This window comes from Marmota marmota, unplaced genomic scaffold, assembly GCF_001458135.2.
Source record: "Marmota marmota marmota unplaced genomic scaffold, marMar, whole genome shotgun sequence".
In the NCBI taxonomy this organism is placed as follows: Eukaryota; Metazoa; Chordata; class Mammalia; order Rodentia; family Sciuridae; genus Marmota; species Marmota marmota.
Window position 1 is genome coordinate 2,901,005 of NW_025999991.1, and position 26,651 is coordinate 2,927,655.

The following is a 26,651-nucleotide window of genomic DNA, read 5'->3' on the forward strand; positions in this document are numbered from 1 at the left end:
GCTCAGCGGTAGAGTGCTCGCCTTGCATGTATGGGGCTCTGGGTTCGATCCTCAGCACCACATAAACATAAATAAGAAAAAATAAAGGTATGTGTCCAATTATAACTAAAAAATATATTTTTTAAAAAAACCCTGATATTCAGCTAAGAATAATCCTCCAAATTAAAAGGTGGAAGAATAAACTCATTTACTTGACATTTACTTCCTAATTTCCAAAGCTGTCCTGGTGTCACTCATGAGGAGCATACTGATTGTCTCCTCTGCCCTTGCTCTTTTCCTTCGGGGAATTGTGTCCTCTGTCAGCCAGGAAAGCTCTCTTCTCCGTGGTCTGCCAGCACCCCTCATCACAACACTTCCTGACAGCTGAGTCATGTCACTGGAAAGCCACTCCTTCCCCTGGGAAGAGGCCAGAGAACTCTCCTGTGAGTCCTGGGGATGGCAGGTCACATTCCCTGCCAACATGACTAAGATCAAAGGATTGACAGATAGTTTTTGTATTATGAGTTGTATTCTCAAATACTTTATTAAATAGGATTTCTTTTTCTTTTTTGGCAATTTAATGCAAACCAAATTGAACAAGTGATATTTTCCATTGTTCTATGACCTGCAGTAGAATTTTCCTTTAGCTATTTTCCAGATAGGGGCTTTAATAGTTTTTGTCATTTTAGCTTTAGGCTTTTCCATTTTTAGAAGTTATTATTATTAAATACTAAATATACGTGTGAATGAGGAGGTAGGTATTTTCTTCCTTTTCTGCTTACAGAACATAGTTTCAAATGGGCTGTCTGGAAAGCTTTGAATAACAATACTTAATACTTTGAGAACATTGAAATTATTTTATTTTGGTTATCTTACTTGTGATCCAAAGAGGGTGTTGTGGTATCGGTTTTGAGAGAACTTCACAACCAATGGGAATCCTTTTGGAGTTAGCGTGGGGTGTCCTTAATACTGGAATAATCCCGTTGGCCAGGACCCCGGAGCTGCTCAGATGAGAAAAGGATGCAGGAAATTCTCTTGTTTACACATGTGTCTGCAACTGAGACGCTAGCACAGTCCCGCAAGCCCAGAGGGTAAGAGAATTTCATAACCTTCTGGTTTTCTATTTAATTTTCATACTTTCCTGCTAGGCAAAGCCTGTGTTCTCAGAGCAAAGGAAAAGACAGTTGCTTATAAGATATAGAGGAAAGCTACTTGCTGTAGGTCTGGAAGCAGGATTTGGGGGTTCTTTTTAAAATGCAGTTGATTTCTTCGCTTCCCTTCCTTTTTTTCCACTGTAGGTATTATCTATTCTGACAGCTTCATGCATTTTCTGTCTTTATAAAAAAAAAAAACTATATTCTAAACAAAACTCAGGTAAAAATTTCAACTCCAATTTTAGACAGTCATAGAATTGGTTGATAGTGAATCCTTACTTTCTAGTTCCATGTGCATATAAATGAATGTGTTTGAAGTAATCTGTATTCTTGTAGTAAAAACTGTGAAATTGTCATGCAAAGTCTATGCACTTTTCATTTCATGAGACTTCATGCTAAATTCCTTTCATCCTTAACAGAAAAGTATACTTTAAATATTGCCCTAATACTGTCTTTGTTTTATATGTTACCTGTATAGTGTGGAAGAGATAGAGACATGGAATAAAATCATAAAATCTTGTATTTAAGAGCAAAGAAAAGAAATTGATGTTCAATTATACAGAAATAAATTGCAGGGTTAAAGGAAAAAAACTCTCTATAATCAATTGGGAAGAATTTGCTTATGTTTTCTACAAAGATAAATTATCAAATAAATGCCCAGTGGGTATATCAGTTGGACATAAATATGAGGAAGATATTCTTAAAATAAAAGATACAATTAGAAATGTTTAAGTAATATAAGGCACCAAACTATATAATGATATTTCTTTATAATCTTATTTACATCAATACCCATTTTTCTGTTTTTTATAATCTTTTTGTTATCCATAAATGTCCTTATGTACACATTAAATGTTCTTGAATTCTATTTTTTCCACATTTTTGAGAAATAGTAAATTGGAAAGGAATTTAATAAGTTAGTCAGACAATATTTATAGGTTTTGTGTCATTTTGCAATCTGGACTTAAAATATATGGAGAAATAGTTTATGTGAATTTTTTTTTCAGAAACTTTAAAAATAGTTTTCTTGTGAAATAATGTTATTTTTTGGTTTCTCTTTTGAATTCTGCATGTTCATTGGCTTCAACAGTTGCTTCATCCCAGGTACAGAGCTTCTTGCCTCTTACAGTGGATATGACCTTTAATTTATGTATTTTAGCTAATTCTTAGAGGCAGAAAGATAATGAATATGATTCTTAAATATATGAAAAATATTCTCAGGTCACCTTTATTTGAAAAAGTGCCTTATTTTTATGCTGATATGACAAGGTTAATTGAGATCCATCAAAATCTTAAAAATTTTTATTTTTAGCAGAGATGTTAGTATTAGAGGAACTCATGAGACTTTGAAAGAGGTTCAACTTTCTGATGAATATTGAAAAATTAGTGAAACTTAGATAGGTGCTCAAAACAAGAGAAATATTCTTACTTTGAGGAAGCAGTCAACTTAAAGGCACTAATTAGCATAAAGCATGGAAGAATAGTGGGAAGTAATCTGAGAGATCGGAACATGAAAAATGCACTTTGTGAATAGTTGACATTGTGCTCCACATAGGTGGAGCAGAAAATGTTTGTGGAAATCTTAAAATTCACACAATGTTTCAAGTTTTATATATCCTTCAGTGAGGGTGATGGCAAGTTTCTGAGCTGGAGTATATCATCCTTAACCTCATTCTCACCATCAGCAGCATATCCTGCCAACACAGATGGTGTTTCCTGTGTGCAAGGTGATTGACATACATGTCTTCAATTCTGATAGCTCTGCAATAAACTGAACTTCATTTTACAAGTTACCTTCATTTACACATGAAGAAATCTGGTGTTCAGAAATGTCAAATCATTTACTTACAGCCACAGATACAGTGAGTGCCGGAGCCAGGGTTCCAGGCACTGTCTTTCTGGCTCCAGAGTATGTTCACAGTGCTATGCTGGTATTTTAGGAATGTGAATCTGGTAGAAGTTAAACAGAGAGTTTTGAAATGGGCATTGAATTAATAAGGTACAAAGAGGAGGAAGGGAGACAACAACCCAAAGATCAATTTCAATATTCCGTATAGCCAATCAATCACAATTCTATCAAGTGTTCCACTCTTTTCTTTGGCAATAGAGAACAGAAATCAATGATGAAAATAAGGAACAGTAATTGTTACGGAGACATATCTGGCCTTGTGGATCTGTGTCTCTGACTACCAGGGAGGTGTTTACAGTGTTCTATGCTATTTTTCTAATAAAGTATGAAAATATGGATCACTTGAGGAAGGGACAATAGGTTTCAGTGTGTGTGGGCACCTGTGTGTGAGTTCATATTTGTCATCTGCATCAAGCCTGATACCTGGTTCATGGTAGGTAACAAATGAAAGGCAAATAAATATTTGGGTCTGTGGAAGAGATTTACTAAAAACAAGTACAAATAAAATGCTTGTAGAGAAAAAATAAGGAGCAGATTTTACATTTGAATTGTTTTGCCTCCTCTTCGATACTCACGGCTTTCTTTCTTATTTTAAAAAACATTAAAGAGAAGGTATCTTTTGATTTCTCAGAGGAAATTTCATTACAGGTTTTCAGCAAAGATCACTGTACACAATAGAAATACGTGAAGTGCTTGGGAATGTTATCAGGAGCACGTTGACTCTCCTTGATTTCTTTTCAATGTGTGATGTTGATGACTACTTAGTGACCATGCCCTCTTAAAACTATGGAAAGATGCAATTATTATCAAAGGAAAGCACCATATACATTTTAGTTTTATCTCAACAAGTGGAAGAGTACACATAAAATTTATGTTGCTAATGGATTATGTAATATTCAGTGTATCCATAGTAAAATTACTAGAACCTATTTATTAGCAACTGTCCCCCATGTATACAAACTTTAAATATCTTTTATTTCCTCTTGAAGTAAAATAGAACTAGTGTTTGAATTAGCATTCATTTTCTTCTTCTCTCTTTTCTATGGTTTGAATGAAGTTAAAAAAAAACTTCAGCTTATGCTGTTAATGAGTTTTTTGGAAGATTTATATACACATATACAAATATATGCATATATGATGGTTTCTATGCTATCAGTTATAAACATGTTATCTGTTACTTTATAAGTATAGTATCATTTAAGTAAGCTTTACAGGAGAAACATATTTTCCATACACTGAAACAGATGAAGATATTTGAAATGCAATGATCTGGTCCCTGACCTCATGACTTTGTATTTTAAATAAACAGATTTAGGTTATGTTCCAAGATTATATTGCACAGAATGATTTTTATTCCTGATGCCAAGTTCTCACCAATTACAGATGCTCAAATGTGATAGAATATGAACTTGAGACCTTGGGTACAAAAAGGAAAACTGGACACTGTATTAGAGGAAATAAACTAGCCATTTAATTGAAATCTTAACTTTGAAAAATTATTAATATTACTATGTATTTAAATATTATCTGGGTTGATTTAAGTCAGGTGAGTGAGGGATTCTGGAAAGATGGAAATAACAATCATATAAAATGCTACCGATTGTTCAAATAAAACAGGAATTTCAGGTCTAGAGTTAACCATTAATTAGATTTAGTGATGTAGAAATCATTCATTCTCTGATTTTGTTTGAAGTTGGGGCTGAAACTGATAGAGTAACTTCAAGAGAGAATAGAAAGAGAAAAATGTTTTCTTAAAGATTTTTATTATAAAAATCCAGAGAAATGGGATGGCTCCTGAGCAGGGATCAAGATCACTTTTGAAAGTTGAAGGTATCACAACACTTCTCTTGCTGATGAGAATGGCCTAAAGCAGGGGTCTAAACTGATGTAACACAGGAGCAAGGACTGTGTTGGCAGGAGACCCGCCTTTGAGTAGGTGAGCAGGGATGAGATGTGCCTACAAACAGGAAGCCTGACTTGAGGGCATGGACAATCCCTCTGCAGAAACACGTAGCACATGGGCATCCTGAGATTGAGAGGTGTAGAGCGTGGGAAAACATAACAATTTTACCAATGAAGATGCCTTAAGGAAGACAGGAGTCTAGTGGAAGAGAAGTGAAATGGGATAAGGTTGAGTTGGCAGTGGTGAAAGTCCCTTTGAGGTTCAGAATCAAGAACCTGAGGTGAGACCCAAGCAGGTGTTTTCTCTAATATGAGCAGGTGCTCAGGGGCACATATGGAGCAGGCAGATAGACGGCATTGACCTGTTAGGGTTTTCTAAGCTGGTGAGGTGGATGGAATGCCAGGATGAGACTTATCTATTAAAAATGGAGTACAGAGGAGGAGGGGAGGGGAGATGTGAAATAAGTGAGAGACAGTGGAAAGGCCGTAGAGTTGATTGACAGACTCAAGCCTGGGTCAAAAAGGACAGTTACAAGGAGGATGGGAGGAGGTAATAAGAGGTGTGTGTCATTGATTTGGAAAGAAATGCTAGTGCAGTATGGTGTCTAGGGTGTATAAGTAGCCAGTGGAGAGGTGAAGTGAAGATATTGGAGTTATTAGGAACTTAGGGTGAGAATATTAGTTATAAGGGTACTACATGTGGAAATGTTTTGGACATGAAGTTTTTGTCCCTGAAATGCTTCAACTCCTCCAGTACTTAAGCAATTAAGTAACACAGTTGGTTTCACTAGATACATTTTAATACCCGTTCCCATGCTAGGGTGCTGGTATCTTGCTAGAATTCTCTGTTTGTCTCCTTTCTGTTTACATCATGTCCTGATCGCTCATACAAACTGCATTAGAAAAATAAATCTTCATGCAGAGAGGGATAGGAGCAAGATAGCATTTTTCACATCCAACAAATTCTAAGTCCACAATTTTTCTAGATGTTTATTCTTTGCCAAAGTTTAAGCTAAATTTTTTTTTTGAGAGAGAGAGAGAGAAAGAGAGAGAATTTTAATATTTTATTTTTTAGTTTTCGGCGGACACAACATCTTTGTGTGTATGTGGTGCTGAGGATCGAACCCGGGCCGCACGCATGCCAGGCGAGCCCGCTACCTCTTGAGCCACATCCCCAGCCCTAAGCTAAAATTTAAATACAGTTAAGTTCTAAAATAATGCTGTTCAGAGAGCATGAATGGGTAATATGATTCTTGGCCTCTGACTTCCAGTACAGCAGATATTTTAACAAATACACATTTTAAAAGTTAGTCATCATTTTTTGCACATTGTCTAAATGGTGGGATTTCTCAAAGTTTAGATTGAACTGTTGAGCAGATGTATCTAATTTTTTTAATGATGTCCATTTGCTTGTGATATGACAACTGCATTATGTAACTGTATGGCCAGGAATAAAATGACCTGTACACATATATTTAAATGACAGCCATAGACATTTTGGTGTTTCATTATCAGAACACACTTTTCAAGAATATATTTGCCAATAATGTTATGAGCAATCACCTTAATTTGAAACATATATAGGAAAACTCTACATGATTGAAACAGAAATGTTGCCAAAACATGTTGAACGTGCTTTTGAAAAATCAAAACATAGTTTTCCATTTCTGTAAAATTCTCCATAAAAAAGAAACAATTTGAAACTTTTCGGATACTCTAGAGTTGTGCTGTGCAATATAAATATAGCTCAAGCATGATTTTCAATTTAAAGTAGCTAAAAAATTAAAAGACAAATAAGTGAAATTAATATATTTTAGTAAGCCCAATATATAACATCATCATATAACATATAAGCAATATATATAGTTTTTAGTGAAATATTTTATATTTTTATTTTCTGTGCCCTGTCAAATTCATACTTTAGATCATTTCGACCCATGCTGCCTTCATTTCTAGGGAGCACTACTTCTGGCAAGGAAGTACCATGCCCGATGGCCTGTGACTCATGCACTGTGAAATAAAGTAAAAAAAAAAAACACTCTCAGGGCAGTCATAGATCATACCATCTCTCTCCTTATTGTAAATGAATACATAAAGTTTAATGAGCTTATTAAGGATGAGACTTGATCCAGATTTCCTAAATCTGACCCACCGTCCTCTGGCTTGTACCAAACCTTCTGATGTCGTCTTGTTTGCATATTTATGTTATCTTGACACTGAGAAGTACATAAATTCTGGCAGCCTATAGACATAACCAAGCCAATATGCCCTCTGGTTGTTATTGATTAAGAGATTTGAACAATTTAGGGAAGTCTAATAGGTGTCAAAGCAGGCAAGGATGGAAATGATAAACTCAATTCTAAGAATCCACAGAATTCTTAGTATTTATTTGTGTATTTATAAACTAAAATTAAATTAAATCTATAAATCTGAGGAGGCAGAGATATTTAAGAGAAAAACAGCAAAAGAAGAGTTTTGGAGGAAGATTTTAGATTGAGACGTTCGAGGGATTACTTGTGAAAGAGTCGATGAGAAGAAAATATTCAGACTGGGAGATGAGGTGAAAACAAAGCTTCCAGCAACCAAGATTTTAATCTGGACTCTGACTCTGCAGCTTTCCTTACACATGGGTTACATTTTCTGTTTCAGGGACTGGAAAGTCAGATCTTTTGAGAAATATAAACACTGCTTATTCACTTCCTGTTATTTTGAAATTTTTAATCCTGTTCCCTTAGTTTTTATTACTAAGGAAATAAACAACTAAGCCAAAATAAAAGGACACAAATGAAAACTGATTCCAGATCAATTAGCAATTATGTTAAGAATTTTGCTTTATGGTTAAATTTTTTAGTGCTTTCTTTTCCTATGTTAAAATTAGAAAATCAGGAACATCAACACTTATAAAGATGATTGGAAGCTGAGGATCCTGTGTCTAAACAAATGATTAATTCACTGACTAAAATGGGGAACATATGTACAGGGACTAAAACCAGGAAAAAGCTCTACTCATGTTTATAGCAAATAATTGTTGAATAAAGTTCTAATATTTGTTTTTTTAAGATTTCATGTCTTTCTTAAGATATAAACTCTTATAAATGAAACACTTCCAGTGAGATCAACATTTGCATCTCATTGTTATAAGGAGCTTATGCACTACAAAAGCATCACGTTGTGTTTTCCGAAGGATGTATCTGAAAACTGATTTCTTGTTTATATTACATTAAAATGAAAAGAATTGCAATAAAATGTGATTGATAGTATTTCTATGGACTCAGAAGAGTCCACAGAAATGTAATGATGCCACACATCTAATTATGGTGACTCAGACACTCTTGGGTAAACCCCCATACACTGTTAGCTAATGTCCTGCTAATCCATGGTAATGATATATTTATATTAGGCTATATATACATTATTTCCCTTTTTGTTAGATTGTACAAGAATATTAGTCTTAAATAATCCCATTGTCTGTCTTTGATTTTTTGATAACTTTTCTGAGTTTAAAAATGCTCCTTAATAGGAGAAATTACTTGATTTAACTGCATATAAATGAATGTTATTTTATTTATGTTGAAAACACATTTTTCATCTTCCTTTGATCTTTTTTCATTCATCTCCCAAGACATACAACGATATACTTTCTGAAATTCATGCTATTAGTATTCAGAAGGAGCTAGCCTTGTGATTTCAAAATTAATTGTGTACTTTAAGAAAAAACAATTATGAAACAGGAAGTTCCATATTCACTAATAATTTTATTCTGTCAACCTCTTCTGCAACTTCATTAATAAAGGCATTTAATTCAAGGACTAAAGCTGACCTGTGGGTTTGGAGTATGCAGAGACTTAGTTTTTGTAGGGCTGCCCTGTGAACACACCGCTTTGGAGGGGTGGAGGCAGCCAGCTTTCCTGTCTCCATAACACACTTGGAGGATATTTAGAAAGTTCAGTTTACTTTCTGCCCCCAGTCCCTTCATTTTCCATACAGAAAGTAGAGTTGGCTGTGTAAATATTTATATGTGGGAGGGTAATCAGGAGTATTAAACTCCAAAAACAGGGCTAGTTTGCTTTATAGTTTATACAATTCTATTTTCCAGTTTTTCCATCATATTCAAAATAATTCATTTTCATTCATAATATGTTTTGTTTCATTTAAAAATGTGAACAGCTCGCTAACTTGATAAAAGTGAGTCTTTGGAAAACTTTTCTTTTTTAATACTTACTTGAATTTCTCAGTCAGATTTCACAGGTAATCACAATGGGAGCTCCTTGAGGGTGGACATTCAAATCTTTTTCTTCTCTGGTACAACTTCAACCTCTAGAATGATGTGCTTGGGATATAGTAGACATTCAATAAGCACTCACTGACTTAATACAAAAATGCAAGTTTAAAAATATAATATTTATCTTTATTCTACTGTAACATCATGCAGAAATGAGAAGACATTTTTGTGTATGTGTTTTAATAAAATGGTCATCAGAATACAACAGACACTAGTATTGCTGTATGTATATACGTGGCTGTATAACCAATGTGATCCTGCAATCTGTACACGTGGAAAAATGAGAATTCATACCCCATTGAATCAAATGTATGATATGTCAAGATCATTGTATTGTCTCGAGCAATTAATAAAAAATAAATTTTATAGTAGGGGATAGGAAAGGTAGCAGAATACAACAGTCATTAATATGGTATTATGTAAAAATGTGGATGTGTAACCGATATGATTCTGCAACTTGTATTTGGGGTAAAAAATGGGAGTTCATAACCCACTTGAATCAAATGTATGGAAGATGATATGTCATGAGCTTTGTAATGTTTTGAACAACCAATTAAAAAAAATAAAAAATAAATAAAAAATAAAATAAAAAATAATTTTTTTAAAACAAAGAAATAAAATTAGAATAGAAATGAGCAAAAAAAAAATGGTCATCAGAATACATCATTTCGTATGAACTTGCTGGCTTTTGTGTCTTTTATTTTGCTTTTGTTATCACATGAGCTCCTTAAGTGTTAGACAAAGGAAAATAATTACAGGCACTTGAAAATCTTAAAATTACTGTAGCTTACTACTTTTTGTTTTTTGATATATAATTTACTTTATATGATAATCTTTTTCATTGAAGTTTGGAGCCACAGAAAGATTTGCAACAGAATATAAATCACTTAGAATGGAATAGAATATATTATATGCAAGGGATGCTGGCTTAGGAACACACACAGAGACACACACAATATAAAATATAACTAAAAGATTTAAAAGGATAGTAAGCAGCTATGTATTTTTTTCAGATGAATTTTATTTTTATTTTTATCTTTTTTTCAACAGGAAGTTATTTATAAATCTCATTGAATCACTTCCACAAAAGGGATAATCATTTGGGTTACCATAACAGCTAGCAAAGCCCCACTTAGATTTTTATCTATGCTTGAGACAGATGCCTTCTATCTGGTTAAAATGAAAATACAACAGCAAAAAAGACCAAACATAATTTGTTTTTGTAACTCTACAACACCATTAAAAATTTCAAGGAAATCTCCCCTAATCTGCTTTAACAATCTAGTAACTAAAATCTCTATTGTTAGTGTGTCTTTCTCTGCCTTTTCTCTGAATGCTTCCTGAATGAAGTTCACTCTTATAATTTGCAAGTTCAAGGATTTTTAGTGCAACTCTGTTTAAAAAATTTCTTAATTAGGAAGTCCGAACATAAAGTCATAAATCATATAGAACCTCCACAGAAACATTTAAAAAACTGTTACCTTTCTATGTTGATAAAATGTAAACTTTAAGGAAGGGAGCAATTGACACAGGTAGGAGAGGTTTGAGGACAGAGGGTTCTGGAAGGAATGGGCAAGGTGAACGGGAGACTGGAGGGAGGCTGCTTTCGGGAGGGTGAGAGTGAGAGAAAGAGCAGGGATCAGGGTGGTGATCCCCTGATGCATGGAGTGTGGACAGCCATGGGACTCGGAGGTGAGAGAGCCAGGGAGGTGAAGTCTGGATCTGCAAGGAGCAAACACCAGGCTGAGTTAGGACTTAATGCACTGAGCCTGCTGACTAAAATGAGAAATTGACTGAACATGAGTATCTTCCATATTGGAAGGAAAAATAAAATTCTGCCAAGAGAGAATAAGATAAAACCACACGGGAATACATAGGCTTGGATTTTTATCACTACAGACCAGTACTTAACCTTTTGTTGTTTAACATTATTATTGAAACATAAGGAGATTGCAAGAACTATGAATCATGGTTAGATTTATGAAAAAGAAAAGCAGCTTTTCATATTTCCATGAGTTAAACTCTCTATTTTAATGGGAAAACATATTCTAGTAATTTTACTTAAAAATAAATTCAAAATCCACTTATGTTAATGTATCAAATGGTCTCCATTCTACTTTATGAAAAGTGTCAAAGTTTTAAAGTGTATTTTGTAACAAAATTTAATTCATAACCAAGATAATTTCAGGAGAAATTTTCCTTTTGTGTCTTATGGACATAACAATCATGTGGCCATATGTGATTACCTACTTATGGATTATGTACTTAAAAAGGAGTAGAAAATGACTATCATGTCTTGGTGCAGTTTAAATAATAGAAGTACTTAGAGAAAATATTAGGGAATTCAAATGGCATCTCAACAAGCTGGCATTAAACATCTCTTTTAGCAGAGGCTACGCTTTTCAGATCTTTATATTAACTGAGGAGGTTGATGCTTTTATATAAGTCAAGAACAAGTAAAATACAAAAATGAATAATATATATCAAGACCCTAATGAATATTGAAGTTTGAAATGTGAACATAAATATCAGTACAGGCTGGTACTTGTATAATCTTCATGAAAGAAACACTCCTTCTGAATAAATATAAACAGCATATAGTGAAGCAAATACTGACATTCCAAGGAAATTGATTTATATTGATAGCACAAGATTAAAAGCTAGGGAGATAGAGTAGGGGAAAAGGAAACTTGGACGAAGGCAAGGGGAGTGGAGGGAGAGCACTTAGACCTCTGTTCCAGTAATTCAGGACAGAGGTGATGGTACTTGAACTAAGTAGGTGCCAAGAGAAAAGTGAATGGAGATGAAGAACTTTCAGAAGTTACAGTGAGCAGGACTGACAGCTGATGGTGTATGGGGATGACAAACAATGTTTAGGAAGGGAAAACTGACAACCTTCTGGCTTCCACCAGCTAAAAGATGCTGGTGCCTTTAGATGGTTTGACAAAATGAAGGAAAGCAGCTAATCTTTTTTTTTTTTCAATTGCAAATATTTTATGAATATTAATCATATGATGCAAACATTTTCCTTCAATTAAAGTTATTCGTATCATGCATTTAATTGGAAATTGTTATGTCAACAGCTCCATAAGTAAAGTATCTTTCAGACCATATACTTTCTCTTTAAAATCTCTGCGTATTCTTGTTGTGCTTCTAAAAGTAGGTTTTGGCTTGACTTATTAGATTTGGGTGTAATGGTTCTAGTGGGTCCAGGTTCAAACTCTGTGGTCACTTCTTCTAGTGCTCTGGGTAAGCCTTTGCCTGCTGCCTGCTCCATCTTGGCCAGGTGGTCCTCCCCGCTCTTCCTTGCAGGCTGTGGCTGTGAGGTACGAACCACCACGTTTTCTCTTGGACCAAGACTTTCTCCGTGTCCCTGACTGTTGTCCTGATTTTCTAGGCTGCAGAGTTTGATCTTAGAAAGCTCTTGGGAGACAAGCTCACTGTTGTCTTTGGGGTGGCCTGTGTCAGCATCCGTCTTGGCCTGAGAACTGTCCTCTCTTGTGCACTGGAGACCCAGTTCTAGGTCTCTCCTCGGGGTCTGACTTTCTTAAGGATGGGACGGCGCCAGATCCAGTCTGGCGCGGTAGGGTTCCAGTTCTGCTTCCAGTCTGGCCTTGCCTTGCTTCAGCTTCTCCAGTTCCGACGTTAGCATGGTAATCTCAGCTTTCAGGTCGTTCAGCTGCTGGTTCCTCTGGAACGTCGTTTCTCTCTGCGTTTTCTCGTACACTCGGATGGTCCTCTGGAGGTCATCGCTCTTTGCTTTCACAGTTTCAATATTCTCAAGGTATCTCTTCTCCATGTCCTGGCTCTGACATCTCACCCTGTCGATGTTCACTCTGAGCAGAGGGATTTTGGCCTCCAAACTGCTGTATTTTTGCAGTAGATCTTTTTTGGTACAACCACTAGCAGGGACCTGGGGCTGGTCACTGTCGTTGTCACCAAGCCTCTTGGGCTCTTCCTCTGGAGTTACTTCCAAGCCGGGGGCTGAGCCGGGAGCTTCTGCGCCTGCATCGATTGTGTCCTGTGGGTCGTCCATGTTAAAGTGTCCCCGTCCTTCGCGTGAGAAGATACAGGAACCTCATCTCGCAGCCTCTTGACAGCTGAATGTCCAGATTCAGCAAAAATCTTCTGTTAAAAGGCTGGGGGTAGAGTTGAGACCAGCTTTTTCGTATTATACACACGTGCCTTCCACAAATGACCAGTGAGTCCTCCCAAAGGGTGGTGGGCACCTCCAGTTGACCCAATGCGGGGGCTCCTGGCCCGTTTCTGTCTTTGGTAGAACCAAGAGCAGCCGCCGGTTGACAGCGAGCCGTTCCACCGTCGTTGTCCCCGGCTTCGCTACCTTCCAGGACCATTAGGACCGTGTTCCTCCTGGTCAGGACCAAGTGACCAGGAAGAACCGTCAAACCGCCACCGGCACAGAGCTGTCATGCAGGGCCCCATCTGCGCGGCTCACGGGTCTAACCCGTGGCAGGACTTTCCGTTGTCCATCCGCCGTCTCGGCCCCCGAAGCCCCTGACTGCCACCGCAGCGTCTGTGGGCCACCCAAAGGCGCCACGTCCTTAGCGGTGGCTTCACCTGGGTCTGAGAGGGTTGGGCAGGGAGGCCCAGCAGCCTGCAGTCATCAGGGCACCACCAGGGCACCGAGATGATCATCAGGGCCCCTGCAGCCATCAGGGCACCGAGATGATCAGAGTGAATTTATATACAAGGAACAACATAATATGTGTTCCCAAGCACCCTGCAGCAGCAGAATTCATTGATTCTTTCTAGGAAATAATGGGAATATTTCTATACTCCCTCAGGGGGAAAAATGGAATATTTTCTCTACTCCAGTTTCTAGGAAAGGTGTGAAAAATATTTCTTCAGTCTTTTTTTTTTAAGGGAGGAATTTTCTAGTTTGCAAATTATTTATGATGATTTTTTTTCTCCTAAGCCTTTTCTCTAAATAACAGGCATTGTGCTCTGATATGCGGGAATAGTTATTCAATTTACATGATCTCTTTCAACAAATCACACACTTAAATTGAAATAAACTGGCTTAATCAAGGAACAATATTGAGAAATTTGGGTAATTATCACGTCTCTCTCTTAGAATCATAGAACTCTAGGTTCAAACAGTAGGCTAGCTCAGCTCCATTCAGACATTTCTTAAAATCTATTCTGTATAATTACATTGTTTTCAAAGGAAAATTGAAGAAAGATATAGCTATTTTCTGTCTTCAAATATTTCTTTTGATTCTCTAAAAAAATTAAAGGCAGCAATAAATGACAGAATATCATCTCATAGAAACTGTTTTCTGAAATGTTTAGAAATTAGCTGAAAGCATGCATTTCAAAAAATGCAAATAATCTCTGAAGTATTTGAAGTAGAAATAAGTGCTGTAACATTCTTCTCAGAGTATTTCATTTAAAATAAAATCACGGTGAAAGAAAAAACTCTACAATGTGTTTATTATAAGTTGAAAGACTAAAAACTAACTTTAATGAGGAAAACTAATACCTCAGAAACATTTAGGATAATTATATTTATTCTTCTGCTACATAACTCTATCGCTGCTAATGTTTTTGGTGTGCTAGATTATTTTCCAGGAAAATTATTTTCAACAATATTAATTAATAGAAAATGCAAACTGTTGTGTATTGTAGCACATGTAGTTTCTTAACCTCTTTTTATTGAAGAAGGAAAGTTAGTATTTTACATAGGTTATATGAGTAAACTACCTTATCACACATTAGCTGGAGGATTTTAGTTATTGAAAGCTAAATACTTTTGGTCACCAGTTCTGAAATATTAGAATTAATTACCATTTCCTAGTTATTATTCTCTCACCTTTTCCCTACATTTCTTTGATTCACACACTCACACCCACATCAACCACACATGCAAATACACACATACCAGAAGTGTTTTTGTCTCCAAGAAGACTGAGGAATCCCAGTGGATACTCATACCCACATCAACCACGCACAAAAACACCACACACATACTGAAATGTTTTTGTCTCCAATAAGCTTGGGGAGATGCCTGATGATTGGAATATGACTCCCTTGTAGGATCCCAGTGGACACACACAAACCAAAATTTATAGATTTTTTTAGTAACCTCTTTCTAAATTGAATTGAGGTTTTGATTCCCCCTAGATTCACTAATTGAATATCTTCTTTATTCTGGTTTCTGTGAGAACTCAAATAAACAAGATGCTGACCCTACTAATCTCTCTCTCTCTCTCTCTCTCTCTCTCTCTCTCTCACACACACACACACACACACACACACACACACACACACACTGAACACTTTTCTTTTTTCAAAGCTTATGCCCTACCTTCATTTCTCCAACTCTTTCTGCAGACCCCAGGTCCGTTTCTCTCAGTCTAGACTGTGTACCTAGCGTACTGTAGTGTAAACCAGGGCTGACATCAGACAGGACAGCAGAGCAATGGGCCCCGTGAGATGAGCTTTCTATTTGACCAGGAACCAAGGGAAAATCAGCTTCAGTTGTTTACTTCAATTTGTCATTTCACTGTTCCCATAACTAGATTATTTGGAAGTGGAATTGTTTACATTCCTACATCCTGTTCATTGTTTTATCTTTAAACACTTTGTTTTCTAGATTTTATTAATCTCATTTCCCCTAATTTCAGTTTAGCAGATTTTTTTTTTCCTGCCCGAAGGAAGAGGAGAAAATAAAACACACTGTTCTTTACTGAAGATGTGACTGACACTAGTAATCAGAAATGTGTGCCAGTTGGCTTTATATTCTGAATTTTAATTTCAGCCACAGATTCACCATGTACAGAAGGGGAATATATATATATATATATATATATATATATATATATATATATATATAGAGAGAGAGAGAGAGAGAGAGAGAGAAAAGCATAAAATAATGACAGATACCATCTACTGAATGTGTGTGTTGTTCCTGGAGTATGTGAGCATGTGTGCATGAATGTGTGTGTATGTGTGTGCATATGAATGTGTGTGTATGTATGTGTGTGTATGGGGGGTGACATAGCCACAATCACTCCTGTTTTACTGTAAAACAGGACAAGTTAACTTCTTTGGGTCACACCTGCACAAAAGTGGCACATTCGTTTTCAGTCTAGCTTACTCCCCATTCCCTTTCATGATTTGCGGAAACAAAGGAGCTTGTAGAAAGGTTCTCTTGAAGAGCGATCAACAGCTGTCAAACAGTAATAATGGGTAAAAGCAGCATTACACAGGGGAAGCATCAGCTCGGCTGACTTAATCTATAATAAAACCAGAGATAAAATGTATGTTCAAAGTAACTCTTGTGATGATTAACAGGATGCTTGGGACTGGTCTGATGTTTAACATTCTGGGAGAGAGAAAGTAGTGAGTTGTATAGAGCCAAAAGAGTCTCAAGCCATCCCACTACTTAACTGTTGCTGTTTAGACCAAACAACAACAATATTTCATAATATATATATATATATATATATAATGTTACATGAGTTTTTATATTTTAAAATTAAGTTTATCGCTACTTTTATAAAATGCTTTATAAAATTCTCAGACCAGTGACATGATTATACTGGTCTGAGAATTCTTTTGATCTGAAATAGTGCAGATTAACCTATAGCATAAAATAAAGTTGAATTTGTTTTTCCCCCCTAGATTTATGCAACAGAATTCCATGGGAAACTTGGGGATCTGAAGTAAGATCTTTTATGTTGCCAAGGATTGTTAGAAATTTATAAATAGCTTTGGCTTTCATAAGCATAGTGAGCAAGAAGAACTCAAAATTGGAATTAAAACTTTTTCATAATATCAAGTTACATATTCGCTTTTCTCATTTTAATTTTAGCATTTGAATAGCAACATAATTATTAGGATTCTGTTTTTGTGTGTCCTAACTGTTTGAAATGGAAATATGTATAAAGATGGAGGAAGTGGGTAGGTTTTTTAATTTTTTCAAGTCTAATTATCTTTGTTTAGTTCTTGCTCATTATATTGAAGCAGGCCCAGAGAATCTTGAGCTGACCTATTTAAATTGAACATTTTTGTGAATGCAAGAATGGTATCTTTGAGTGGAAATGACCTCAGTTGCCTGTTTGTATAGGATCACAGGACAGTTGATTGCTTTGTCCTGAGACTTCTCAAAGATCATACAAATCATTTGTTTGCTGATATTCATGCCTTATTTCTAGTAAAGGATGTATATTTAAGAATCAAATTCTGATAATATGAACATAGTATTTTTAATGGGTATTAATTTCACAAGACAAAAACATATATGGAGAACTTAATGTGGGTGTTTGTATAATCAAACATGCTTCTTTGTATTAAAGAGACAATTAGAAAAGAGCTAAATTTTTAATTTTTCAGTATATTGTCACTGAATTCCAATAAAAACAAAGATGAAATTTGTACATGTGACATATGTTATTTGTACATATATAGTATCGTATATATAAATCTCATCAAACTTTTACTGCAATTAAGTGAATTTATTGGAGAAATTTTGCATTTTAGAACCATTCAGAATTTCCATAATAAACCACACTATTGGAGGAGACCTTATTAGACCCACCGAGGTTGTCCACCCTTTGGAGGAGTGCATCTCCTTTCAGGCAGAGCTGATGTAATTTGCAGAAGAGAAGGAACTATGTGGACCCAGCCCTGTGGCCAGGCTCTTCCCCCGCAGTGTGTCTGGAAAGTCCTTGCTCCTTATACTCTCCCCTCAGCCACCAAGCAAAGGCTCAGTGCTGCTCTGTGGTCAGGCTGCACTCTCACAGGAGCTCACCTTGCCAAGCATGACGATGCTCTTTATCACATGTCTCCTGCCCCTCCTGGAAACACCCTGACTGCTGAGATCTGGATGGATGTATAAAGACATCTCTGGCATGCGGCTGCTTTCTGGTGATCTCAATGTTTAGATTCAATGTTGGTGGATTCACTTAAGTTACTTAGTCAAAGCACATAGAGCTCATGGATTTTTGAGAGCAGTCATGAAGTCACCCTCCAGCTCAAGTGGCAGAGCCCTGTTAGAAGTGTCCCCCATGCCACCTCCTCCTCATCACCCCTGTGCAGTGGAAAACTCTAACCTCTGTCATGCACACTTGTGCCTCCTTTGGGGCTCATTATAAATGTGAATATGCAGAATGCATTATTTTGTGTGTTTGTGAAATTCATCCCCATGGCAACAGCATTGATCTGTGTTATGTAATTGCCCATCACATGACTATGGCAAAATTTATGTGTTCATTTTTAGTTCACAGACAATGGATACTTTCAATTTTGAGCTATTAGAAAAAATGCAATGAGGATAGCTCTTGTGGTTACGGTTTTCCATTGTGGTTTTAATTTGCATTTCCTTAGTAACAGATGGCATAAGGATATTCCATATGTTCATCGACTACAGGAATATTGTCTTTCACAAAATGCATTTTCACGTCTGTAGCATGTTGTTCAAAAATCTTGTTTTCTGGTCAGTGTGTTGCCGCAGTCTGGCTGGGCACAAAATCACGAGCCACTCAAGCAGGAACAAAGTTTATTTTTTGAAACTGCCGCCAATGTCCGGTACCGCCGGGCAGAGATTTTTTCCACCCACGCGGCCTCCTCCCGGACCCGCAGAGAGAGCTCCTCCCCCGGAACTCCCTCCTACTGTACTTCCCCAACCAATGGGAACTCTCCAGGAGTCCCATAGCCGGCCTAGGTGAACAGCAGGAGTCCAATATCCATATGAATGCAAATCTTAACATAATCATATCACCTCAATGGCTAGCTGGCGTCACCTTTCGACCAAAAATGCCATGCATCATATACTTGGCTCTTAGCAGTGTGTGACTTCATCAGTTTCAAGTCATTCCGTGAATGGCTAATACCTTCTCCAGTGAGACTGTTTGTATTTTCATTCTGTTGATAATCTCTTCTTTTAAACAGAAAATCTTAGGTTAAACACAGTTTAGCAAATGTACAAATATTTTACTTTGTGGTTAATATTTGCTATCCTGTTTAGAGAACCTGCTTACTGTAATGTCATGAGTGGTTTTTCTTAGTGAACTTACAGAAGATTTATTTCTCTGTCTTATGCATTTGGGTGAGCATTTTATTTTTGTTTTCTTTTGTGGCACTGGGGATTGAACTCAGGGGAGCTCTAAGACAGAATGATATTTCCTATGACAAATTTTTTATGTCTTTATTGTTATTGTGAGATAGGGCTTGCTAAGTTGCTGAGACTAACCTCAAACTTGAAATCTTCCTGCCTCAGCCTCCAGTCTTTGGAACACAGGAGTGTCTCCACTGTTCCTGGCTGAGCACTCTATTTGGAAGATTACTCTTACATATTGTGATGCAATGGTTAGTTCTATGTAAATGTATTGTTGAATTGGCACTTTTTTGTTAAAGGAAAAACTATTTCCCCTATTGAATGGTCATAAATCAGGTTCAAAAGAAATGTGTCTGTATTTAGATTTTGTATTCTCTTCCATTAGTGTATCCATCTCTTTTATTTGCCAATATCATATTGTCTTAACTACTGTAGCATTATCTTATTTCCTTCTAGCTTTATTTTCTTCTAATTCTGCTCTTTTTTTAAAGTTGTAGATGGACACAATACCTTTATTTTATTTATTTTTGTAGTGCTGAGGCTAGAGCCCAGTGCCTCGTGCGTGTGAGGCAAGCTGTCTACCACTGAGCCACACAACCCCAGCTCCTTAATTCTGCTCTTTTGTAAATATTTTTTGGCTTTCTTTGATTCTTGGCATTGCCAAGTGGGATGTAGATTCCAGCAGTCCACAGTGAATTCCTCACCTGGAGCCCTGGACACACTTCAAGGGCTGAGTGAAAGGAACCATCCGGTATGAAGTACAAAACTGTGCTTTGGGAACAGGAAGCAAAGACATATGATGAAAGAAGCTGAGGAGGCTACCGTTAGCAGACCTTCCCCTAAAGACTGGCCACAGGAAATTCTTCAGGTGGAGGAAAGACAAAACGAGTGAAGATTTCCTGGAGCATCAGAAAACAGGGAAGAACAACTATGCAGTGGAAATATCATGTATATGAGAAAACACTTTCTCCTCATTGGTTTACAGATCTGATTATTTAAATAAGAATCAAGACCACTGTATACCCAAGAAAGTGATATTTAAAGAAGTGAAATGGCCTAAACAAAGTAGTTTTTCTACACTGGGCTGTATGTCATATTTACATATTTTAATTTCTAGACAACCACTATGAAATCTGGACAAAGTGATATACTCAAAACATCAGGCAAGTGGATTAAAAAAAAAACAATGTTTGAATAACAATCGGCAGAAAAGAAGACAATGACAACAATGAAGAAGAAGAAGAGGAGAGGAGAGGAGGAGGAGGAGGGGGAGGAGGGGGAGAAGAAATAGAATAAGAAACAGAAAACAAACAATAAAAAGGCAGACTCCAGTTCCAAAGTATCAATAATGCCTTAATATCCTTAACATACTCATTAAAAGTCAGGGGGTTGCCATTTGACCCGGCTATCCCTCTCCTCGATCTATACCCAAAGGACTTAAAGACAGTATACTACAGGGACACAGCTACATCAATGTTTATAGCAGCACAATTCACAATAGCTAAACTGTGGAACCAACCTAGATGCCCTTCAATAGATGAATGGATAAAGAAAATGTGGCATATATACCCAATGGAATTTTACTCAGTAATAAAAGAGAATTAAATCATGGCATTTGCAGGTAAATGGATGCAGTTAGAGAAGATGCTGCTAAATGAAGTTAGTGAATCCCCCAAAAACCAAATGCTGAATGTTTTCTCTGATATAAGGAGGATGATTCATAGTGGGGTAGGGAGGGGGAACATGGGAGGAATGGACAAACTCTAGATAGGGCAGATGGGTGAGAGTTCAGGAAGGGAGAGGGTGTGGGGTTAGAAATGATGGTGGAATGTGATGGACATCATTATCCAAAGTACATGCATGAAGACACGAATTGGTGTGAACATACTTTGTACACAACCAGAGATATGGGAAAAAATTTGTGCTGTATATATATAATATGGATTGTAATGCATTCCACTGTCATATATAAATTAAAAAAAATAAAAAAGTCAGGTGTTGGCAAGTGAATAAAACAAGATAAAATAAATAAAAACATGAGCAAGATATGTACTACTAATAAAAAGCTCAACAAGTAACTAACTTCCTTCAACTATCAATTAGTATTATCAATCACCCCCCATAAAATAATGAAAAACATACTGGGTAAAGATTTGCTTAAAAAAACACATAGAGAACAACATAGCTCCTAAACGCATGCAGATAAAATTGAAACTGTGATCCACGAAAATTTCAGTGTGGCACTGGGGGTCCACACACCCTAGAACACGCGGGAGCTTCCCTGTAGGTGTGGAGCTGCACCAGGACACAGCGCCTCACATCCAGCACCCTGCACAATGCCGACCGCAGAGTGGCCTCCCAGTGGAATATTCTAGTCTGAGAGGGAATTCAGAGTTACAGTGGGTTCACATTTGACCTAGCCTTTTCCATTTCCGTGTTACACATTCCACCACACTGCCAGGACTTGCCATCACGCAGACCTCTGAGACATCATTGCTTTGTAGTATCCAGAATGCCCAGTCTCACCATCACCTATGACCCTTCTTACTAATTCTCATAGTACACCTGAAACCCAACATTTGTTCACTGTTTTGCTTACAAATATAGTTCAACTTTAAGTTCTATTAAAATCTTAAGGCTATATATTAATGGATTGTCACTTGCCAGGTTAAATGTACACTGAATGTATGTTTATTTATATTTTTATGTATTTAAAAATATGACACATATGTTAGATATCAGTATATAGAAGGAAGTTGCAATCACAACAATGAAAGAGAACAATGAAAGTTTCCATTTTCTAAAACTATAATCATAACTGCTTTAAAATTTAAATAGCTAAAATACTCTCTGATGTTTCCTTCTGACATTAACATCTTATTTAGATTATTATGTGATAAAAATTATAAGCCAATTTTTAAAAATATCATTTTGAGGACAATAACAAAATAGTATTATTGAGAGGGCAGTGAACTCAAGCATAAAATGCCCTAATTTATCTCCTTCCTGTTACCCACTTACTATGCAGTGCCTACCAGCCAAAAACATAATTACTTGGACAAGATTGCTATGGTTTAAATGAGAAAGCATAGGTTAAATCATTAAAGATCTGCATTTTTTAAATTATGCATACAGATCTCTTACTTGGAGTTTTCTGATTTCTGGTTTTTTTTTCTTCCAGAATATTAAAAAAAAATCCACAAACTAACTGTATCTCAACTATCTAATATTTAGTTTCATGACTGTTTATGGCAAAAGAACATAGTAGAGATGACATTTCAATTGCATGTACAAATATTTCAATAATGGGAGGGAAGCTTAGTGTTCTCAAAGTCAGAGTGAATTCTCAACTGTCTTTGGGTGATCCATTCCCTGAGTAACTTTTCAGATGTATGGTGTTGCAGAAACCTCAAAGTTTTGTGTTCTTTACCCTTAAGATTTAATCTGACTAGTAATTTGAAGGGAATTCCATCCATATGCTTATAATTTAAAATGGCTTTTTACCCATTCCTATGTTTGATGTCCAGAACTCAATTGAGCCACTTCTTTCAGGGGTCTTTTGGCAAGATGGTACTAAGACACAAACGAAAAACTTCAGTTTGGAATTCAACGTTCACAGTATTATATAGATTCTGAAATATACTAAGAAGGCTTCTCATTCTGAATCTGAATGTCATAAATTAATTGTTAGTTTGAAGGTTATTCAATGGCATTAAAAGATAACAAGGATTATTCAATTAATGTTAGAAGTCAGTACATTTTCCTATTAAATTGTATGAATATTTTTATAGAAAAATGTTAGTATTATCAGTAATCTATTAATTTTTTCCTTACTATTTATTATTTAGTGAGTTAATATTTAATGAATTATTTCAACAGTATATTTGCATCTACTTGACCAGATTTTTCAAAGAAGTTATACTTGTCTGCTCTTTAAAAACAGGGTCTAAAGTGGCTGTGGTGACACATGCTGTAATCCCACTGGACAGGAGGCTGGGAAAGAGGATTATGAAATTTAGACTGGATTTGACACTTTAGTGAGACCCTGTCTCGAAATGAAAAATAAAAAGGGCTGGGGAGGTAGCTTTGAATTAGAGTGCCTTGGGTTCAATCCCCAGCAAGGCAAAAGCAAATCAAAAACTTATTGTGGATGGGGGAGTAGCTCTGTGGTCTAGTGCTTTCCTTCTGTGTGGGAGGCCTGGTGTTCACTCCCAATACTGCAAAGGAAAAATACATGGGCTTTGTTTGTTTCTATTACAGCATAATCCATGCTTACTAAGCAAGCATGATTTGAAGGTAAAAAATAACTGTAAGTTATCTTAATGATTATCATTTAATTTATTCTCTATAATGAAATGAAAATTCATTGACAACTTGATTACCTATGCAGTTACTACACATTTTTTTTAAATAAGAGTCTTAACAACTATGGTATGACCCTGTGAAATAATAAAATATAGGAATGCATAACTAAAATATATTGGAAAATAACTGACTCGATTTAAGTCTTTGCTCCTGTATAATTGTAGTGCACACAGACTAAACATAAAAGTAATTTGACATAGAAGTATTATTTTCTCCAAGCACTGCAGACATTCATAAATATGCACAAACATGCAGTTTAATCTACTTAAAATATTAAAATCATATACAATCCAGTTATACATATATATGCATATATATATATATATATACACATACACATTTATATATACAAATGTATTTAAATACATGGGTGCACATGTTCTATATTGTTTGATGGGGTCTGGGAAGGCACTTTCATGGTATGTTAACTTTAATTCTTCTGTTTTCTGTTTTGAAAAGTGATTTAATGTTATGCTCATGGAGGAAAACTGAGCTTCAAGAGTACCTTATTCTGAAGCCAAGAATGTCAGATTAGTACATGGAGTGTTTGTGTCACTACTTTCTTCTTTATCCAATCCATATGGTCTTTACACAAGAAATATTTAAAAAAAAGTGGCCCTGGCTGCTAAACTCTGTAGCCTTACTGGATGATACGATGGGTTGAAGCTAAACTCTTTCTCTTGGTCTTTACCCAAAGTTAAGCATTAATGAGACCTCACACTGTGTGTGGTATTGGGTCAGGCTACTGATACTCAGTTTGAATATTTAGTGAAGAAACAACTTGGTACAGTGGCAAGAGCTCTTTACTTTCAAAGATGTGAAGTAATCTATGTTGCTGCCAGTTATTATGTTTCAGATATTGGTCAACACACCTAACCTTGCCTAATATAAAATAATATCTTTTGCATCATGCAAAACAAACTTTTAAACTCATTGAGAAAAACATACAAAACTGATTTCAAGAGTTAATACAACTCTGAGAAGATGAGGAGGGAGCTGTGTGCCAAAGGAGGTGGACGACCTTGAGAAGTTGCAAGGGCAGAGGGACTCCCTGCCTGCTTAGGGCCCTGAGGAATGCCAGCCCTGACCCTCTTCACTTTATCTCAGTGAGATTTATTTTGGCTTCTGAACTTCAGAACTGTATGATAATAAATATCTGCTGCTTCCCGCCCCCCGCTCCCCCCCCCAATTGAACTCAGGGACACTCTAACACTGAGCTACATCCCCAGCCCTATTTTGTATTTTACTTAGAGACAGGCTCTCACTGAGTTGCTTAGCAACCTTGTTGTTGCTGAGGCTGGCTTTGAACTCATGATCCTCCTGCCTCAGCCTCCCTGAGCTGCTGGGATTACAGGCATGTGCCACCACGCCCTGCAATATCCATTGTTTTAATATGCTAAATGTATGGTTTAGCAATTTATTTATTGCTGCAACAGAAATAGGAGACTAGTATCTCACTTTATAAGATAAGCTAATTATTTTAAGGGTTGTCATTTGTTTCTTAGCTAAACTTAAATTGTTCTATAATAGTACTGTTTAATATACAGAATAAATAAGTTACAAATTAACTCTTATTATTTTTAAAATACTGTTTTACTCAACCACTCAGGCAGGAAGGACAATCTTATATGACTTCTTAGGGGTACTTCAGAAATGTTGCCTTTCTGTCTACCCTACTCTTGAAGCTCAGTGTTGGTTCCATAAATCTGATCTTTCTCTTGTCTAAAATTAACCTATATTGACCCATCTTTCTTAGATGGTCCATATAGCATCTGAAGTAATTTTGTGGAACTGGGCTTTTAAAAACACTTTTAATTTGATATAATTCCTATTTTAAAAGGGTAAATTTTTTTCTCTGGTATCAGTATAATATTACTGTTTACATTTAAAATTAAATTTTAGATTATACATAAGAAAAATTAGCAAAAATGCACAAATATATTTGTTTTAGTAAGAAGCAGAGTAAACAACAAAGTATTTGGAAATATGCATAGGTGTAGCACATAAAAGTCTAAATATATTCTACAATTTCTGCTCTGAATCCATGTTTTTCTTTTAGCTTTTTGATGTGGAATTCCTTTACCCAGTTTGGATTATTAGTACAAAGAATGTACTGTTGGGAAAATGAAACAGACATTAAGAATAAATTTTACTTATTGAAAAATTTGTAACTGCTTTCCAAAGATAAATATGACAGTCATTTGGCAAGCACGCACCAAAACTCATGATTAAGCCTGAGAAAATTTCCGGACATCTAGCAGAGTACTTGGCGGTGTGCACACTCCATCAGATGGGTGTGAGAAAATGTTATTGAATCATACTGACACAGAGAGCCGTGTCTCATGTTCAGTATCAAACATAGCCAGATCCGTGAAGAACCTCTGACTTAACCTTATATATTCTTTAAGATGAAACGTGAATGGGGTAAATGGCTTGGGAATTTCACTTAAGAAATGCATAGGAAAGGGGCTGGGGTTGTAGCTCAGTGGTAAAGCCCTTGCCTAGCAGTGTGAGGGCCTGGGTTTGATCCTCAGCACCACATAAAGATAAATAAATAAAATAAAGTTATTGTATTCATCTACAACTACAAAAAATATTTAAAAAGAAAAAAATGCATAGGAAAGTCATGGGGTATACTGAGAGATACACACAAATACTGGAAAGCGTTGATGAATTCAATGTTTTAAAAGTCTATAATTTTAAAAAATAAATGGCTTTTAAATTTAAAACAGACGAAAAGTTTTAAAAATAAAAGCCCAGTCTTGGAAAGCATAAGCACCATCTTAGCACCACCTCATTTGTAGTGGAATTATGCTAGGAATTATTTCATCCTGTGACCCACAATCATCATATACATTCATAATCATAATTTCAAGTTGTCTACTATGTGCTCTTATTTTAAGTTCTTTTTAACCGAAATTTATGAAAGCAGTTGTACTGTCCTCTCTAATCTGTGGAGGTCACACAAGACAGGCTTTC

At 36.1% G+C, this 26,651-nt stretch overlaps 1 protein-coding gene across 4 annotated transcripts in view; it reads left to right on the forward strand.

Moving 5' to 3' along the window:
* Positions 1-769: 769 nt before the first annotated feature.
* Ccdc102b (coiled-coil domain containing 102B) overlaps positions 770-26,651 on the forward strand; it is a 195,433-nt gene continuing 169,551 nt past the window's right edge. For 3 of the 4 annotated variants that reach the window (XM_048806622.1, XM_048806623.1, XM_048806625.1), the window contains exon 1: positions 924-1,070. The gene's annotated coding sequence lies outside the window, so the exon portion shown is untranslated. Of the gene's footprint in view, positions 1,071-26,651 lie in introns of all 4 variants that reach the window. The other variant, XM_048806624.1, reaches the window with a different exon arrangement.